The sequence below is a fragment of the Meriones unguiculatus genome, chromosome 2 (assembly GCF_030254825.1).
Source record: "Meriones unguiculatus strain TT.TT164.6M chromosome 2, Bangor_MerUng_6.1, whole genome shotgun sequence".
NCBI classification, from domain to species: domain Eukaryota; kingdom Metazoa; phylum Chordata; class Mammalia; order Rodentia; family Muridae; genus Meriones; species Meriones unguiculatus.
Genome location: NC_083350.1, coordinates 107,722,139 through 107,733,200, shown reverse-complemented (window position 1 = coordinate 107,733,200; position 11,062 = coordinate 107,722,139). Strand labels below are relative to the sequence as shown.

General features: G+C 39.2%; 1 pseudogene; it reads left to right on the top strand.

Annotated features, from left to right (window-relative positions):
* Window positions 1–1,281: 1,281 nt before the first annotated feature.
* LOC110563902 (large ribosomal subunit protein eL18-like) lies at window positions 1,282–1,784 on the top strand (annotated as a pseudogene).
* The last annotated feature ends 9,278 nt before the right edge of the window (window positions 1,785–11,062 follow it).

Here is an 11,062-nt window from a genome sequence, read left to right as displayed (position 1 = left end):
GAAGTGAAGTGTAGAGTTTTAGGCAAAAAGCAAAGTAATTGAAAATTTGCCAAATGAAACACTCAATTAAGCTCTCTTTAAGTAAGAACTGTCATATCCAAGTAGCTTTTTTAGCTAAAGCAATACTTTTATCTTAATTTAATATTATTTTTACTGCTCCCAAACTCAGCCATTAACTTTATTCTTAATGAACTGAGCTTAATTCTGTTTGTAATATGTATCCATACTTGACTATTTACTCAATTGTGATCTTTGTGTTTCTTTACCCTCATTTCTTGTACTGTTAAGATTTGTTTCTTTGGGTCTTTATCCTTTGACCCCCCTCAGCCCCTTCAGAAGTTACATTAGCACGGCAGAGCTGGTAGTGAGATACAGCCTTTTCCTAGAAGTCCCCAGAGTTTAGTGGAGCCTGTGGTAGAGGTAAAATCCCAACTGAGATCACAGACTTGAAGGAACAGCACTGCAAATATAGGCTTGAATGAAGCTAACAACTTTAACATGATAAACTTTTATTTATTTATTTTTCCCTTTCAAGAAGTGTTCCCATGAGCAGTTAAGATAAAACAAGATTAAACAGAAACAATGGGTGGTAGAGGCTTGGGCCTGTTGCAGAGTGGCTAATTAAAAAAAAAAAAAAAAAAAAAAAAAAGTCGGATTCCAGTGAAACATTAAACAGGTTATCTTAGTAAACTACTTCTTAGTCTGGCAAATAATTAACATCTTTCCTTAGAATTCCAGAAAGAAATGCCAAAGCTCCTTTCATTGTTGTAGGAGAACAGTCTTCAGTAGAGGAAGTGACAGCATAAAATGTCACTTGGAGGACAGACAGTCAAGTTAGGCTCCAGGAGTGTCAGGGGCTGGGTCTCTATGGTGAGTCTCAGGTTCTGGCAGGATAGGAGCTGGGGGGGGTGGGAAGGAAGGAAAGGATGGGACTGGGAGGAAAGGAGGGGAGCATTCTTGGGATGTAAAGTAAATAAACTGAAATTAAAACAAACAAACAAACAAACAAACCAGCAATATGTAACTTAGATTTGAACTAGGAGGGGGCATCTTTAAGAAAATTGTAACTGAGGTCAGCCAAGCACCCTTGCACTTCCCTGTCCAAATTCAGGGACTGTGTACAAGGAGGCCAGGCAAACCTCATGAGTACAGAGAACTAGCCGCTGCAGGACTCAAGTAGCCATTGAAGATAATAAAGTCTTTCAACAAATGTGTCTTGGGTTGTGGTTAAAGATGCAAAAGTATCCTTTTTCAGGACCGGGCAGGGCAGGAGGTGCCATCATGGGTGTTGACATTACTCAGGGGAACCGAAAGGTTCTGCACAAGAGCCAGGACATCTACCTGTGCCCGCTACTCAAGCTGTATACGTTTCCGGTCAGATGAACCAACTCCACCTTCAGTCAGGTTGTGCCGAAAAGGTTATTTATGTGCCGCACTAACCGGCCACCTCTGTCCCTGTCACGCATGATCTGAAAGATGAAGCTTCCTGGCCAAGAGAATAAAACAGCTGCGGTTGTGGGGAGAGTCACAGAAGATGCGAGGATTCTGAAAATGCCCAGGCTGAAGGTGTTTGCACTGCGGGTGAGCAGCCTGACCGAAGTGGCATCCTTAAGGCTGAGGGAAAGAGCCTCACCTTCGACCAGCTGGCCCTGGAGTCTCCCAAGGGCCGAGGCATCGTGCTCCTGTCTGGTTCTCCAAAGACCGGAGAAGTGTCCCGGCATTTTGGCAAGGCCCCAGAGATCCCACACAGCCACACCAGGGCCAGCCGAGGATTCAGAAACTAACCCTAGAACTTACTGATATTAAAAAAGCTTCGGATGTTGAAAAAGACAAAAACAAGACAGTTTCTGCAATTGTAGAAACTGTCATTTACCATTCTCCTTATCTAGGTTAACTTCAACTTTGTTAATTAGCCTCACTGCTTTGCTCTTTTATGTAAACCCAAATTATTGTGTTGAATATGTTGCTATGAGTATGTATGTACATACACATATATAATCATGCAAGTAATTATGCATTTAGATACATAAAATTTTAAGTGGGATTGTTCCCTGAAACCATGAGGCAAAATACATTTTTGTTTGATTAAGATGTGGATTGGGCATAAGAAAATAAAATAACAACAACAATAACAACAAAAAAAACCCCTCTTGATGGGGATAGAATATCACTGCAGCAAAAGGGGAAGCTTGAGGCATGATTTCATAACATGTTGGCTGATCATAAAGAATAAATGGAACCAGAAATAGGACCAGAATTTAACCCTAAGGATTTGACCTTAGTTGCCTATGTTCATCAGCTAGGTACTGTGTCCTACAAGTCAGGAGGACTACCAAGATAGTACCACTAGTTTAAAGCCAAATGCTAAAACTCCCATGAGCTTGTGGGAGACATTTCAGAGCCAGGCCATAATATTAAAAGCAATGGTGCTGGTCTAACTGGATATCTACCTGTAGAAAAATGCAAAAACATCCATACTTATCACCTTGCACAAAACTAAAGTCCAAGTGGATCAAAGACCTCAACATAAAACCAGACACATTAAATCTGTTAGAAGAAAAAGTGGGGAAGACCCTAGAACTCATTGGTACAGGAGACAACTTCCTGAACAGAACACCAACAGCACAGGCTCTAAGAGCAACAATCAATAAATGGGACCTCATGAAACTGAAAAGCTTCTGTAAGCAAAGGACACTGTCAATCAAAACAAAACGAATGCCTACAGATTGGGAAAGAATCTTCATCAAACCTTTATCTGACAGAGAGCTAATATCCAGTATATATAAAGAACTAAAGAAGTTGAAAAGCAACAAACCAAGTAATCCACTTGAAAACTGGGGAACAGAGCTAAACGGAGATTTCTTGACAGAGGAATATCAAATGGCAGAAAAACACTTAAAGAAATGCTCAATGTCATTAGCCATTAGGAAAATGTAAATCAAAATGACCCTGAAATTTCACCTTACACCCATCAGAATGGCCAAGATCAAAAACTCAAGTGACAACACATGCTGGAGAGCTTGTAGTGAAAGGGGAACCCTCCTCCACTGCTGGTGGAAATGTAAACTGGTACAACCAGTTTGCAAGTCAATCTGGCGCTTTCTCAGACAATTAGGAATAGTGCTTCCTCAAGACCCAGCTATACCACTGCTAGGTATATACCCAAAATTTGCTCAAGTACACAACAAGAACATTAGCCCAACCATCTTTGTAGCAGCTTTATTTGTAATAGCCAGAACCTGGAAACAACCCAGATGTCCACCAACGGAGGAATGGATACAGAAATTGTGGTATTTTTACACAATGGAATACTACTCATCAATCAAAAACGAGAAAATCATGAAATTTGCAGGCAAATGGTGGGATCTAGAAAAGATAATTCTGAGTGAAGTATCCCAGAAGGAGAAAGACAAACATGGTATATACTCGCATATATATATATACCTACAAGATATGATAAACATAATGAAATCTATACATCTAAAGAAGATAAACAAGAAGGCAGACACGGGGTAAGATGATCAATCCTCACTTAGAAAGACAAATGAGGTGTGCATTGGACGTATGACAGGAGTCTACCGCAGAAGGCATCTGAAAGACTCTACCTAGCAGTGTTTCAAAACAGATACTAAGACTCATAACCAAACCTTCCGCAGAAGGGGAGTTAGTATGATGTGGAAAGGATAGGAGCTCCACAAGGACCAAATATATCTGGGCATAGGAGTCTTTTCTGAGACTGACACTCCACCAAGGACCATGTATGGATATAACCTAGAACCTCTGCTCAGATGAAGCCAGTGGTAGCTCAGTAACCAATTGGTTTTCCATAGTAAGAGAAACAGGGGCTATTTATGACAGGAACTCAATGGCAGGCTCTTTGACATCCCCACCCCCCAAGAGAGGAGCAGTCTTGCTAGGCCACAGAGGAGAACTTTGTAGCCAGTCCTGAAGATACCTGATAAAACAGGGTCAGATGAAAGGGGAAGAGTTCCTCCCCAATCAGTAGACTTGGAAAGGGGTAGGGACAAGTTGAGGGAGGGAGGGTGGAATTGGGAGGGAATGAGGGAGCAGGATACAGCTGAAATACAGTTAATAAAATGTAACTAATAATAAAAAATAAATTAAAAAAAAGTAAAAGAAAGCAGAAAGGGCACAATTGAGCATCCGATTGCTGAGAGCATGCAGAGTTGGACAGGGATTCAAATAAAATGAAGTTAGGCCAGACAGTTTTCCTTAAGCCCGCAATGTTACTGTCTTTGCCATCCAGGTGTTTTGGAACAAACGCTAATCATAGAACTAATTCTGCTCTTGGAGTGTGGTGCAGCCACAAGTGGATTGAATGTTGCTTGGTCGTTCCTGGCTGTATGGAAGTGGCTCTATGGAGATGCTAAACACCGCTCCACCAACTGCTCATTTTGCCACTTCATTAGACGAGAAAATTACCCCATTCATAGAATGCTTCATTTCCTTTTCTACTGTGTTGATCACTACAGCATAGGCCTTCTTGACATGGTAATTTATTTCAGAACAAAAAGGGGAAAACTACACAGCACATTACCTAAATTACTAAATTCTTACCAAATCAGGGCAGAGGTCAGGGTTGGCTGCAATTCTTTCCCAGCTGTTTCCAAAGGCTTTTATACAGTGGATTCATGGAATGGTGGCAGGGCATGGAAGGTGAGCTGCCAGGCCTTTTTGTCTTCCCTGGCTCAGCCTCACTCTAATCCATACGTGAATAGGGGTTTCATCTCTTCTTCTCCATAAATTAGATCAATGGTAGATCTATATTTATTGATTATGATAACTATTAAGTGTGAGCTTTACCTATCAGCAGAAATATTTGGTATTTTTATTAGCTTTGTGGGAATATTTTGTTGAAAATATTTGTGTTTGTTTGAATTGTATTTATTTACCTGTCCATAATGTGTATGAATAAAACAAAAGATTACCTAAAACATAAATTTAGTAAGTCACTAATGATTATAGGGTCCTTTTGTGTTATATAAGCCCCATGCTTTCAATTCTGGGACCCCAATTAACTTCAGTTCATATCTGGGAAGTATGAGTCTTTACTAATTAAAGATAGAACAATTGGATGTGTCACTAGATCTGTTGTTGAATAAATCATATTTTCACCCAGCTGTGTCAAAATCCTGGTGGTGCTCTATCATACAGATGGGCAGGTGCATGACTGCTTTGGGCACAGGCGATTTTAAGATCTTGGCCATTGGATTGGAATGACAAATTGTTGACTTTATCGTAAATAACAAATGGATTCTATTCCTTTGCTAAATTATGATTATCAGGATTAATGGGTTTTCGTTGTCTATAGATTCATGTCTTCTTTTTTTCCCATGGAGATATTTTGTCTATATAGTAATAATACAGTGCCACAAAGGGTGGTCTTCTAGTAGCTAATTTATTATTTTGGTTCAGATGATCCATGATCTTGTGACAAAACATAAATAGCATGAATTTCGTGGACTTTTAAATTTATGATTTAAATCAGCTCATAGGACAGTGGTCCTCAACCTTGCTGATGCTGCTACCCTTTAATACAGTTCCTCATGTTGTGATACCCCCAACTATGAAGTTATTTACATTGCTACTTGGTAACTGTAATTTTGCTACTGTTATACATTGAAATGTAAGAATCTGTGTTTTCTGATGGTCTTAGGCGACCCCTGTGGAAGAGTTGTTTGATCCCCAAAGGAATTGCAGCATACAGGTGAGAACCTCTGTTACAGGAGGTGAGTGGCCAAGCTCACGTTATCTCTAGTTAAAGTAACAAAGTATGCCAGGACTTCCTAGTGCATCCTGGGTACCTTATATGCATCACTTAATATTTATAGCTATAACCATGGTCAGCTATGTTTCCATGCATTTTTTAATTTAATGGACTTTTATATGAAATCTCAAAGTAATATAACTTTCCACAAATCACCCAGATAGGTCATTGAATGAGCACTTAACTGTGGGCTGATTTTATTCTAGATCATGTGGTGTTTCACGCATGCCACCATAGCAAATACTGTGCACTTAGGCGTAGGCATTTTGCTAAATGCATAGTTCTTAAGAATAACTCTAGAAGACAGTTATTATGACTCCTCAGACAATGTTATTAAGAGTTGTGTTTTGTCTATCAATAGAAATTTTAAAGTGAATCCAATGATACTGAGTCATGGATCCTGCCACCCATTTATGTGAACTTTAATGCACCTCTGAGCCAGTCACTGATTTGGGTGTCTGAGGCCACAGAGTGAGGGAAAGGGAGACCAGGCTTGGGCCAAATCACTGACAGGACATTGATAAAGAAATTCACAGTTATATACATAGGTAAGCACACCTACTGTGACCCATACTTTAATGGATTAGTGCAGGAGAGTATGAGAATTATGAGTTCATGGACACTACTGTGTTGTAAAAGAACAAATTTACCTTGGTTTATACCTAAGATACAAGTCAAAGACTTGTATGAAAAAAATTTCCAGTTTCTGAAGAAAAAATTAGAAGAAGATATCAGAAGATGGAAAGATCTCCCATGCTCATGGCTTGGCAGGATTAATATAGTAAAAATGGCCATCTTACCAAGAGCAATCTACAGATTCAATGCACTTCCCATCAAAATACCAACAGAATTCTTTACAGACCTGGAAAGAAAAATTCTCACCTTCATATGGAACGACAAGAAACCCAGAATTGCTAAAACAATCCTCTATAGAAAAGATATTCAGGAGGTATCTCCATTCCTGATCTCAAGCTGTACTATAGAGCAACAATACTAAAAACTGCATGGTACTGGCGTAGAAACAGACTGGTGGATCAATGGAATCGAATAGAAGACTCTGACATAAATCCACACACTTATGGACACTTGATTTTTGAAAAGATGCCAAAACCATTCAATGGAAAAAAGACAGCATCTTGAACAAATGGTATTGGTCTAACTGGCTGTCTACATGTAGAAAAATGCAAATAGATCCATACTTATTACCTTGCACAAAACTGAAGTCCAAGTGGTTCAAAGCCCTCAATATAAAACCAGATACACTAAACCGCTTAGAAGAAAAAGTGGGGAAGAGCCTTGAACTCACTGGCACAGGAGACAACTTCCTGAACAGAACACCAACAGCACAGGCTCTAAGAGCAACAATCAATAAATGGGACCTCATGAAACTGAAAAGCTTCTGTAAAGCAAAGGACACTGTCGTCAGAACAAAATGACTGTCTACAGGTCGGGAAAGGATCTTCACCAACCCTATTTCTGACAGAGGACTAATATCCAGAAAACAGAAAGAACTCAAGAAGTTAAACAGCAACAAATCAAGTAATCCAATTAAAAAAATGGAGTACAGAGCTAAACAGAGAATTCTCAATAGAGGAATATCGAATGGCAGAGAAACCCTTAAAGAAATATTCAATGTCCTTAGTCATAAGTGACATGCAAATCAAAACGACCCTAAGATTTCACCTTACACCTATCAGAATGGCTAAGATCAAAAACTCAAGTGACAACACATGCTGGAGAGCTTGTAGAGAAAGGGGAACCCTCCTCCACTGCTGGTGGGAATGTAAACTTGTACAACCACTCTGGAAAGCAATTTGGCACTTCCTCAGACAACTAGGAATAGCGCTTCCTCAAGATCCAGCTATACCACTCCTAGGCATATACCCAAAAGAGGCTCAAGTACACAAAAAGGACATTTGCTCAACCATGTTTGTAGCAGCTTTGTTTGTAATAGCCAGAAGCTGGAAACAGCCCAGATGCCCCTCAGTGGAAGAATGGATGCAGAAATTGTGGTACATCTACACAATGGAATATTATTCAGCAACAAAAAACAAGGAAATCATGAAATTTGCAGATAAATGGTGGTATCTGAGTGAGCTATCTCAGAAGCAGAAAGACACACAGTATATACTCACTCATATAGACATATAATATAGAATAAACCTACTAAAATCTGTACACCTAAAGAAACTAATAAGGAGGGAGGACTCTTGCTAAAATGTTCAACTCCTATCCAGAAAGGCAAAAAAGGATGGACCTCAGAAGAAGGAGAAAAGAAGGAACAAGTCAAGAGTCTGACACAGAGGACCTTTGAAAGGCTCTGCCCTGCAGACTATCAAAGCAGATGCTGAGACTTCTGGGCAACCTTTGGGCAGAGTGCAGGGAATCTTATGAAAGAAGTGGGAAACAGTAAGATCTGGAGGGGACAGGAACTCCACAAGGAGAGCAACAGAACCAGAAAATTCTGAGCACAGGGGTCATTCCTGAGACCGATACTCCAACCAAGGACCATTCATGGAGATAACCTAAGACCCCTGCACAGATGTAGCCCATGGCAGTTCAGTATCCAAGTGGGTTCCATTGTAATAGGAACAGGGACTGTCTCTGACATGAACTGATTGACCTGCTCTTTAATTACCTCTCCCTGAGGGGGAAGCAGCATTACCAGGCCACAGAAGAAGACAATGCAGCCACTCCTGATGAGACCTAATTGACTAGGATCAGAAGGAAGGAAAAGAGGACCTCCCCTGTCTTTGGACTTGGGGAGGGGCATGCATGCAGAGGGTGGAGGAAGGGAGGGATTGGGATGGGAGGAGGGAGGGAACCACAGGGGGGATACAAAGTGAATAAAGTGTAATTAATAAAGAATTAAAAAAATAAAAAAGAACAAATTTAAAACAATCATGACAATGACATTTGGTTTGCTGTGATAGTGAGAGGACAGATGAACTCTTACAACTCAGTCATGTATTTTTATGCATTATTCTTAAGTACAAAAATTTTTCTGATTTCATTTGTGGTTTAACTTAGAAATTTTTCTGTTATTTTCTGTTTTTGACATCTATATGGCTACATGATTTTTTTTAAAGGGAAAGCAAAATATTTTCAAATATTAAACTATTTCTTAAGAGATTTGACAACCTTCACTGTGTGTGTGTGAGTATGTGTGGGAGTGTATGTGAGTGTGTGTATGTATGCACGTGTGTGTGGTGATTGTGTGTATTTACACAAGTGTGTATGTATGTCTGAGTGGGTATGTGTGTATGTATGTGTGTGTGTGTGTGTGTGAGAGAGAGAGAGAGTGTATGTATGTGTGGAAGTGTCTGTAAGTGTGTGTGTATGTGTGCTATCATTCTTTTCTTCTCTATGTTTGGTTAATGAACTTCATGTTTCTGTATTTCTGATATGCCTGATCTTCACATTTGGAGGAGGAAAGGACAAGTCAATTGCAACAATCTCCCTTTCTGATTTCCGAATAACAGGTTTGATTAAAAAGAAAATTGAAAACTCATCCAACCTTGAATTAATGCTTACAAGATTAAGACAAGTGTATGGGCCTTAGGCTCCCGAGGCACCAGCTTGTTCTGTTCTCAGTAAGCAAGCAGACTAAAACATGAAATGAATGTAATTTCTTTGATCAAGCACATATATGTGGTCCTGTTGTCAAATGATACATGTGTATATACATACCATGCATTACACAATAAACTATGCTTAAAATCACTTTTTCTATGGAACCAAAAATCTTACATAAAACGTACTTTATTTTATTCTTCTGTTAGGAAAATAATATTTGTAATGCAGTTACCATGATGATTTCAGAAATGTACATTAAAAAGAAACTAACTTTCCACAATCCTGTGACACAATGACAAACCACATTTCTATTTTGTTCATCTGCTTCTAGCATTTTTATACATATAACTCAGAGTGAATGCATATGTATATGCTCACAGTAAATATAGACATGTTTTTATTGTGAACAGAAGAATGCTTTTTTTTTAACATATAATGGTACTTTTAGATACCTTATAATAGATGTCATCTTGTGTCAATATCTTATGTCTTATAGTAACATCCAAGGGTTTCCCTCTTTCCAGTGTTATGTAGAAAGCCATGACGGGAAAATCCTTACGAGGAGGTGTTGATGCTCTCCTCTTGAAGGTGGAGTGTACAGCTTATATGTAGCTGTATAAGTAATATACATAGAAGTGCAAAAGCTATGAAATAATGCTTCCCTTATCTGCTTCTCTTCTCTATGTATCCAAAAACCCCCAGAAGAGCTTGTAGGAAAGTTTAAGAAAATGCTGAGTTATTTAAAGTAACACACAGTGGCAACAAGATTTTAAACAGGAATCACACAACGACTCATGCTCACATTTAGGGTTCATTGTCTTTTGCCCTGTTGCTGCAGGGCATGCAACAAAAATGCAACTAAATTTAATCTTGCTTGTTCTTGAATCTCTGTGACCATTTTGAAATTGTCACAGCTACACTAGTATTATGCAAAAAGGCAGAATATAAGGGACGGAATTTCGAATGTCACAAATACCAGGATTGTCAATAGAAAGGTTTTATGAATGTTAGCCTTACCTGCCCATCAGCGCTACATTCCCATACGCCTCTGTGATATTTAGTTGACCAGCGTTACTGAGAACTAATAGAGTTACTTGTGTGCGCTGTTGTTGTTTTGGTTTGTGTAGCTGTAAATCGATAATAAATTGCCAGTCTGTGAAAGTTAACATTTAGAGAGAAAAGCAAGTGAGGTCTTTATATGTGTGATATTAAAGAAATAGAAGTGGGTTTGCAGGATCTCTGTCCCTCTTTGTTTGCTCATCTGATGGAGTTAACACATAGGGCCAGCACTAACTGGTGTGATATGGCCAAGTAATGATTGCCCGGGGCCAGAGAAATGGGGAGCTGGCGTCCTGACATTTATTTTCAAAATAGCTGAGCATTTTCCAGGCTCATTCTGTCAGTTCTGCCGACAACGGTTCTTCTGTTCACCATCTAGAACGAAGACATTCTTCTCCACATGACATAATTGAGGATCCACCTTAAAACACTTTGAAACAAAATAAAGACCTTTTCAGACTCAGATTAACTCTCAGCTTCCACTTTTGGAAGAAATGAATGTGCCCTTAACTTTTTGAGATTGTAAAGAAGAAGAAGAGATTTTTTTTTAAAATAACTTTATGCTTTTTGGGGGAGTAGACTGTTTTAAAGATATTTTTTTAAATGTAATGAGATAGAAAGTAATAGCAGAGTTCTTGC